The following is a 9,613-nucleotide window of genomic DNA, read 5'->3' on the forward strand; positions in this document are numbered from 1 at the left end:
ACCAATAATACATGATATGATTGTCATTTCGCGTCATGCATTTATCTTGCTATCACCTTAATGCAAATTCGTACTGTTTCTGGTAGTATGTCACAAGATAACATGTTTAAATATTGAAACCAAAACAAATGATCAAGTAAACAATAAAAGGCATTAAGTAAGTGCATTAAATGCATTAAAGGGTAATATCCTGCAAATGGTAAAAGATTAAAAATGCAATTATGGAATTTAATAAAAGGCAAATAAAGGTTGCAAGGACTTAGCCTAATTAAATTTCAACAAAATGTTTGTAAAGAGCTAGTTAAAGTCTCGACAGAACGGGAAAAGTACTTGTTTAGGAAAGGTATTACGAACTACCAAGTTCACAACACTTAGAAAATATTAGAAAGTGAAGCTACAGAATAGGAACAATCTTCCCATCTGCTACTTTCTTAAAAGCACTAACTTTGGAGACGTCAAAGTCATGAGCTATGAGTCTGATTTGGTCAAGGACACTCCATTTAGCATTAAAAACTCTATCCATAGCAGCATGCTCAGCATTTTTTACTGAGATATCTAATTCCTCAATCTTTGCTTTGAGCTCAGAAACTTGTTTCTTCGGATTTTCTACCTTCAAATCAGAGGAAGCTTTTGCATTTTTTAAATCCTTGACCTTACCCTGAAGGGTAGTTTGCTCCTTTTAAAGGGTAGTAATTGAATTGTTTAGATTCTGAATTTGAGTGTTGGCATTTGCAATTTCTTTGTCCTTCACCACAAACTCAGCATGAAGATTTGAGTCCTTAACCTCGGCATCTTGAACATAAGTAGTCGGCCGAAGAAGCATCCTCTGAACTCGAGATAAGGCATCCTCCAAAGGCATCTTAGCAAGCCCCAACTTGGCATCTTTAGTTAGGAGGAAAGAATCCATAAAACCGGAGCCACGAGACTCCTTCTCCAAAACACAACCAAAAGAAGCTGGAAAAAGGAAATTAGAAGGTTTCTTACCTTTGTTCTTTGGTTTCTTCTTTAAAGGGGAGTTGGTGTGAGAATCTTTTTCCAGATTATGAACCTCGGGACCTTGACCTTCTCTGCCTCCTTCGAGCCTGGGAGTAGGTTCTAAGTTACTTATTATGGCTGAAGAAGATACTCTGTCACCACTTGGATTGATCAGAAGATTAGGTTGAAATTCTAGTCTTTTCTTCATGGCAGAAAGTCTTCCACCCATGTTAATTGTCAACAGGAAAAAAGGATTCAATAAGATTATTAAGTCGGAAAAGGGAAAGAAGTTAAAATGCACATAAAATAAACAAGTCGGAAGTTAGAATTTTGAAAATTTACCAATAGCACTCTAAGCAGCATGCTCATCAACTATGATATCTCTCAAACTAAGGGGACTCTTGCTCCACAGTAACATGACCATGTTGATGATCATGAGCTCGAACTTGTTGATTCCCTTTAATTGGATCTTTGGCGATGAAACATTAAAATTCTAATAAAGGTTGAAACTTTTTTTTTTATCTTTTCAAGTCATGAAAAAAGGAATCTTATCCTTTACTCTTTCAGTTTGAAGAATTTTTCTTTAAACCCATGATAGGACTCCCAAAAAAGATTAAAGATTATTTTGTTTTAGTTACCTCAGAAAGAGATAAACCCACTGCCTTGGAAACTAAAAGGAATGGTTAAAGTAAAGAAATAAACGAAAACTCTAATGGAAAGTTCAAGATCTAAGAAAGAACATAAGAGTTCAAAACAATGAATGATGGTCCATGTATAACGTGAAGTTGTCAGGAAGCACATCCAGTATGAGTCAGTACATTTACTTCAAAATCGAAAAATGGAAGTCGGACTCCAAGTTGGGAGAACAGGGTTTCATGCTTCCACAGCCATTCAGGAACATTTTCCCCGTGCTCATTTATGTGGCATAAGCAATCATCAGGTCCTAGCACAGATAGTACGTATAAATTACCCAGGTTGGAGTTCAAGATGACCCCAGCTTCTCATAAGTTATCAAGTTCTTCTCCGGTAATGGAAAAAGGAGTCAACTTCACTTCCTCAGAAACCCACAAATAAATATCTACTTCAACGTTGCCAGATGGATTGACGAGAGGAACAGGGGCAGCTTGAGATATCGGATATTTGGATGACCCAATGCCTTCACGAGCTGTAATGATTTTCTTCCTCAGCATCTCAGAAAACCTACAGGGGCACCACTACTATGTTACAAAGGAGATTTCTTGAAAATCCATCAAGAAAATTTAGAAGCAATGCACTAATTTTTGGAAAACCCAGAGAGGGGCGAGAAATTTTAAGAATGGACTACCTAATTAGGAAAAACTAAAATAGTGGTACCCCTACTATGTCAACCTAATCATAGCTATGAATATGAAAACAAAGACCAGAATCAGGGGAAAATGTGTGTGACATTTAAAAAAAGGGGGAGGGGGACGAGAAAAAGGAAAAAAATTTCAAAGAATAAAAACTCCTTAGATAAAGCATGTATGAATTACAAAAAATGAATGGCGAAGGTATAAAACTTACTCTATTCGTTGAAAGCTATTCAAAGGTATGCTTGAAAATGGTCGTAAAAAGCAAGCTTTTGGTCACTGGGCAGAAGTGAAGAAGAAAAAGGAAGTTTTAGAGGAAACCCTTTGGAAGGAAAGAAAATTTTCAATAAAAAAAGGAAAGTTAAATTAGAGTTATTAAATTAAAAACTAATGTAGCATTAATTGATGGAGAGAGTAGTTGCAATTACAGCCTGACGGTTCACAAACTAAGGGAAGTTACAACTGCACAAAGAAAATTGAAAGGTTTCTTGATGGTCTTTGGCGCTTTAAAAATGCAAAAACTTGTTTAGGCTCGATCTCGCAAAACTCGGGCTCTTGTGAGAAAGTCCTTAAGTCAGGAGACCCAAGTTGGGGCACTATGCTAAACAAGAATGATACTCATAATTACAATCAAATGAGAATTCAACGTTACTAGATAACGGACACAACTCAATGACTAACAAAGTTACCAACTCATAAAACTACCAAATCATGGCATTAAAAGCGTATAATAAATGCAGTAAATGCTTAAGAAATGGTTACTCTAGAATAAGGGAATAAAAGGAGAGGGAATCCAACAAGTAAAATCTAATTATCTCTAACACCTAAGAACACTACTGACTTAAGCATTGGAGTATTTTGCAAGTTGTCTTTTCCGCTTGGTTCTATAGTCAACTAAATTAGGATCTCCCATTCCCTGATCTCACAAGCTCATATCCTCTACCAAAGGTACGAATAGTATCATAATTAAAATTATAATTCTTATATTCTTAAAATATTTTTTCTTTTGTTTTATTACACATATAAATGTTTTGGATTTAAAATATGTTGAGATTGAGAAAAACAACAATAATAATTTGATGATGACTAACATTATAATCTTGAGTTGAAAGCCCAAAAATATTTGTGATGTGTGTGTTTTGTGCATAAAATAAAAAATAGGCCCAACTACAAAAGTCAGCACTCACTCTCTTCTCTAGCCCATTACCATGATACCCTAAACTCCAACTAAACACTCACTTTTATCTTCTGATTGTACCCACGTGAATAACCTTAAATCAAGATTGAAAAGTTTCAAAAGCAAGCAAAGAAAGGGAAGCTCAGTTTAGGGTTCTATCAAAATGAAAAAAAAAAATCAACAAATCCAAGTGATAAAGAGGAAAGAAGAAGAAAAGTCAGATGCTAGTGCCAAAAGCAAAAATTAAATCAAAGGTTAAATCAGAAGAAAAATCAGAATAGCATTTCCATCTTTGTGCTACCATTCTAACTTGTTGAAGCTGTCTTCCTCCTGCATGCACCATTTGAGTAAGATGAAGAAAATAGAGGTTGTGTATCTCTGTTATAAATCAAAGATCAAAAACAAAACTTGAGCCAAAGAATGGATCAATGGTTTAGATTGTTGAAGCCAAAAGAATAAGGAAGAAAGAGAAACAACTAGGTAAGGATTCAAGCCACTCTAATCACTACTGCTATCCCATCTCTTTTCTACGTTTATGCTTTGAATTTTGGAGAAGAAGAACAAAGTCAAAGATATTCAACCAAGCTCAAGTTTTGGAAGATTTACTCTTATCTAAAAGGGTAAAGGCCAGAAATTGGAGCAAGGATAGTGAGCAGTGTTTGGGTCTTTATAGCTTTCGAGCTTAACCTTCTTCTCTTTCATGGTTTTACATTAAATTTTCTGTTCTTTAGCTTTTATCTTTCTTTATTTCTTATCAATGAAAAAAGGTATCAAGTGAGGAATCAGTAAAAGCCATTGAGAGAAAAGGCAAAGAGAGTATTCATGGAGAAAAACTCGAAAATTATTTCAATTTCTTTTGTATATATTTCTATTTTGTATTCATGATCTTGAGAGGATTTTCTTGCTAAGTTGGGTGAGCACTTAATAATTGAAAGTCTAGAGAGTGAATCTAGCCAAATTAAACTTAGATAGAAGTTTGGTTTGTCCCGAGTAGAAATGGATAGAATCTTGAAAAATTGGTGATTGTAATCTTTGTGAAAGATAGTGAAAATACCACCACAACTGGATGTAGGCCACATTGCATGCAGTGGTTGAACCAAGATATATGGATGTCTCATTTTCTCTTCTCTATTTTGTTTCTGTTTTTCATTCGATATGAGACAAAATGAAATTGTCTCCTACTTAATCTATCTCATAGAATCACAGTAACTGAGAGTATTCAAAAGTAACGAGTTTGTTCTGTTCCTGATCAATCGTGAAGAGACAAAATAAAATTATCTTCTCTATTATCAACTTGGCAAACTCAACAGCAACTCAGTTCTGAATCCAGTTGAAGTTAAAGTGAACGAGTTTAAAAGAGGCCATAGATTTAACCATCCCTTCTCTAGGCTATTGATAACCTTCAATTGGTATTAGAACTCGGTCTCAAGGGATCAAGCTTCACAATTTGGAGCAAATATCCAATGGCCAATAACATGGGTGCAAACATCGTGTCTTACACACTCACTGAGGGTCAGTCTAACAACAAATCTTTATTTTTCAATGGCAAGAACTACACCTACTGGAATATAGATATTTGTGTAGTCTGTTGATTACAATATTTGAAAGACCATTATGAACGGTCTGCAAGTTCCAACAAAAATAAGTGCTGAAGAAATGGTGACTTTAAAAGAAAAAGCTGAATGGAACAACGAAAATAAGAAGAAAGTGGAGTTGAACGTAAAGGCAATCAACATGATGCATTGCTCAATTAGCTTTAAGGAATACTGGAAGGTATCAAGGTGCAAAATAGTAAAAGAGATTTAGAATAAACTTTAAGTCACTCATGAGGGCACCGAACAAGTCATGGAAACAAGGATCGATATGCTAAGAAAGGAATATGAGATGTTCACAATGAAGGAAGGAGAAACCATCGATGAGATATTTGAAAGATTTTTTATCATCATCAATAGTTTAGATGATGTGGGGATGACTCACACCGAATAAGTGCTAGTGAGAAAAATACTTAGAAGTCTCACCAAGGAGTGGAAAACAAAAGTAACTGTCATCTCTGAAAGTAGTAATTTAAACAAAATGTCATATAATGAGTTGAGAGAAAAACTACTTGCCTATGAATCCATCCACATGAACCGAAACACGAAAAAGAAAGGAGTGAACTTGAAATCTAATATTGATTTATAGAAAGAAGATTTTAGTGACAGTTTTTCGGATGACAAAATTGTGTTTTTTATTAGGAGGTTGAGAAGACTCATGAGAAGCAAAGGAAAGAGTAAAGGCTCCAACTCAAAGGAACACAAGAGGGACTTCAGCAAGATTATTTGTCATCACTGCAAGAAAGCTTGTCATTTCAAGTATGATTTTCCTAAACTCAACAAGAAGGACAAGATGAAAAAAGACAAAAAAAAAGTGCTGATGACAGCATGGAAAGACTTGAAAATGGTTCTGATAATGAAAAAGAGTCTAAATATAAAGCACAAGCTTGTTTTATGGTTGACCAAGATCAAGTGGAAGAGGCAAATTATTTTGACCTATCTAATATTTAAATTAAGTCTTTGATTTTGTCTTTAACATTTGAAACGTTTTATTTTTATCATAAATATTTTATTTTGTTGTATTTTAGTCTTCTGATAACAATAAATATTTTTTTTTCAAAAATATAAATTTTGTTATTATTTTTTTTCTCTTATTATTCTATTATTTTCACCTTTAAATTACTATGACAATCACTGTAACAACTACCATTATGATATTTGCTATTATGTAAAAGAAAATGATAATAGAAAAATAATATTTTTAATTTTTTTAATTTTGATTAAAAGTTAAAATAAGACGAAATAAAACGTTTAGAATAAAAATAAAATGCTTCAAACATTAGAAATAAAATTAAAATTTAGCTAAAATATTTGGAGCTAAAAATATCATTCCCTATGGATTAAACATTTTTTTCATCTCTTAAAAAAAATTGAGAAACATTTCACATCATATATACTCTCTTTAATTTTATCTCAAATATATAATTATTCTTTTGAATAAAATGACATATTAAAAAAATTACTTGAGAGACAAAAGAAAATTTAATATATCCGTGCAATAGACCATTATTTTGAACCAAAACAAAAATTATATTAAGCAACAATTTTAAAAAATATAGAAAATTAATTTTTAATTAGTTAATATAATTAATGTTTTATAAAATTTATAATTTAGAATCTAGAATTATAAACTTGTAATTTAAAATTTAAAATAAATAAAATAATTTAAAAAAATTTAACAGTTGGCTCTTTAGTATTATTTTTAAAAATAACTAAAAATAAACGAGTTTAATAACTGAGTATAAATCTCACATATTTGAACTGATTTCTGCAAACTTTATCTTATTACTTTGATTAAAAAAAAAATCCATCATAAATTGGTGTATTCTTTTGTGTTGTATTGGATTGGAGTTTCAAGGATTGCCACCCGGCAGGCTGCTGTGGAGGAGGTAGGAACTAGGAACCAAGCTATGAATTGTTTGGACTTTGGATAGATCAGACGCAACATTGTATTTAATTTCTTTCCAAATAAAATAAAAAATGTGAAATTTATCAAAATTCAGGCTAGACTCTGACTCGTGAGTTTAAATAGGCATGTGACTATATCATACGTACCACTAGGACCTCGCCACCTAAACCTCCACGGACCATAGCTAGGTTTGACTAGTTACCTACTTACCATCGTTATTTAATACCTGCTTTTCACTACAAATTTATATCTACCAATCTCAATGGATAGAATACGGTAGGTTTTGGATTCTATCTTAATCCTATCTGCGAATTGAAATTTTTTTAAAAATTTTATCCTATTTTACTCATGCGAGTTAAGAATCTCTCAATTTTAACTCTATCCGCACCTTAAAATTCTAAACTTATCCTACCTGCAGAAAAATAAAAAATTTTTAAACAAATATAAAATTCAATCATTCCAAATTTTATACATATTAATAAAATAAAAAATAAAAAATTAAGTTCAAATTAAAATTAAAAACAATAAAATCTTAAAGAAATCCAACATAAAATTACAAATAATATGATCATCAACTAACTTAGTAGTTATTTCAAGTTTTTATAAAAAGAAGATTGTGAGTTTAACACTCACTTTCTTCACTACATACATAACTTTTATATATATATATATATATATAGGAGTGCGAGTAAGATAAGATAGGGTAGAGGAGAATATACCCTAAACCCGTACTCTACCTTACCCACAAATAAATTTGTACCCTACCCTATTCTATCCACAGCGAGTAGGATAGACAACCTTATCCGAATAGATTGGTCCGAATTAAATACTCGCAGGTAGAATATATATTACCAGTCCTATCTCTCATTCATTTTATATGGAATATATATTCTTGGCTCATTTTAAGTTCAAAGTTGGAGAATGTAAAATTTATGGCAATATTTGTTTTTTTCTTTCATCGGTATTCGTCTTTAATATTCCTTAATATAAAATAGTTGTCTCGCTTCTTGAGGTGAACAATTTTTTCTTATGTTTACAGAATTGTCAATCACCATCATAGCCGTAGCCATTTAAGTAGATAGGTTGGGTCTCTTGAATAATTTTAGCCTAGCCAGCTTTAGGTCTGTCTTAATTTTTTTTTTCTCAAAGTTAAGAAGAAGACTCCTCGTTGGCTAAGTCTGTCTTAAATTAGCCTATTTAATACTAAATAAATAAATTGGACTATAAAAATTATATTTTAAAAGATGAATATGTAATGAGTTCTGATAATCTAAATATTTTATTAACAAATTATTTTTTAATTAAATTTAATTAAGTATTTTTTATTTTTTTTATATTTTTTCATATTTTTCAATTAAAATTTGTATTTATTAATTCTTAAATTATTGAACTAAGTTAGTCAATTTTAGTTTTCAAAATGATTTAGTCATGTTATGGTAAAAAGGTGTGCTTAATTTATTGTTTGAGTTATAAAACTCACGTTCAATTGTGAAAAGTCTCAATTTTTTGGTTTTTTTTTTTTTTTTTTAACGCAAGCATATATATGTAATTCTATGTTTTAACTTTTTGTTTACTTAAAGCAATAAATTATAATTTTTGCAATCAATAGTTACGATTAGAGAAATGATTGAAAAAATTTATTTTATTTTTATCAATTTTATCTTTTATTCTTTTATAATGTATACTGTTATCTTTTTTAATAAAATTTTTATTCCTCATTATTATTGATATAAAATTTTAATCATTTTTACTCATACAACTTTTTTTTGAAATTTTTTTTTTGTTATTTTTGTTTAGTTTTGTATAATTTTTATCAGGAGTTTTTGAATTAAAGTATACTTTATTTATCGTTGCTAATTTTTTATAATATAAATTATTGATTCTATTAGAAAAATCAAATTAAATTAAAAAATACTAAAAAACTACTGAAAAATAGGTTTACACGTGTGGGACTGAATCACTAAGAAATAATTTTTGATTTTTTTTAATGAATATACAACTCATTTTTAGTAATTTTTTTAAAAGATTATGAGATTCTAAACTAAAAAATTATTTTTTTAATTTTTAATATTTAATTTTATAAAATTAGTTAATTTCTCTGTTAATATTAATATAAGAATTAATCAGTTTTATAAGATAAAAAATTAAAAAATATATTTTTTGTGGGGATTTCGTTACCTTTTAAAATAATTATCAAAAGCTATTTAAATTTTTTTTTTTAACTCAAGCAACAAAACCTTGTACTTCTTAATATACTGTACTCGGATTCAAAAAGTGGCATCGATAAAAAAAAATATGAAACCTTTCAGTGTTGGATATGTGAGTGTGTGTGAATTTGTTCGCGATGAAATGCCTAAGATTATAAGTTGTCTAACGTATGAAAAAAACAATCTTGATGTTCCAAATTTGCCCTTTTATGCGAAGATGGTCCACACCGATAAGTATGTTGATTGGGCCGTGAAATTAGGATGTCACACCGTTCACGTGCTGAGAAGACTGCATGTTGGTTGGTGCAAACTGGTGGGCCCTTCCCCCATTCTCTCATCAAACCCACTTTATACGTATTATATACTAACATAGCGTATTCAAACATTTCTTCTCTTTCTTTTTAAGCTAAAAATATGTTCATTTG

General features: G+C 30.8%; 1 long non-coding RNA gene across 1 annotated transcript; it reads right to left on the reverse strand.

Annotated features, from left to right (window-relative positions):
- Nucleotides 1–205: 205 nt before the first annotated feature.
- On the reverse strand, nucleotides 206–2,879 carry LOC112758950 (uncharacterized). Its single transcript, XR_003179871.3, has 4 exons — nucleotides 2,518–2,879; nucleotides 1,318–2,175; nucleotides 985–1,193; nucleotides 206–882 (listed from the first exon to the last, which is right to left on the reverse strand). It is a non-coding gene; the product is annotated as an uncharacterized lncRNA (long non-coding RNA).
- Nucleotides 2,880–9,613: the final 6,734 nt, after the last annotated feature.

Source organism: Arachis hypogaea, chromosome 16 (assembly GCF_003086295.3).
Source record: "Arachis hypogaea cultivar Tifrunner chromosome 16, arahy.Tifrunner.gnm2.J5K5, whole genome shotgun sequence".
Classification (NCBI taxonomy): Eukaryota; Viridiplantae; Streptophyta; class Magnoliopsida; order Fabales; family Fabaceae; genus Arachis; species Arachis hypogaea.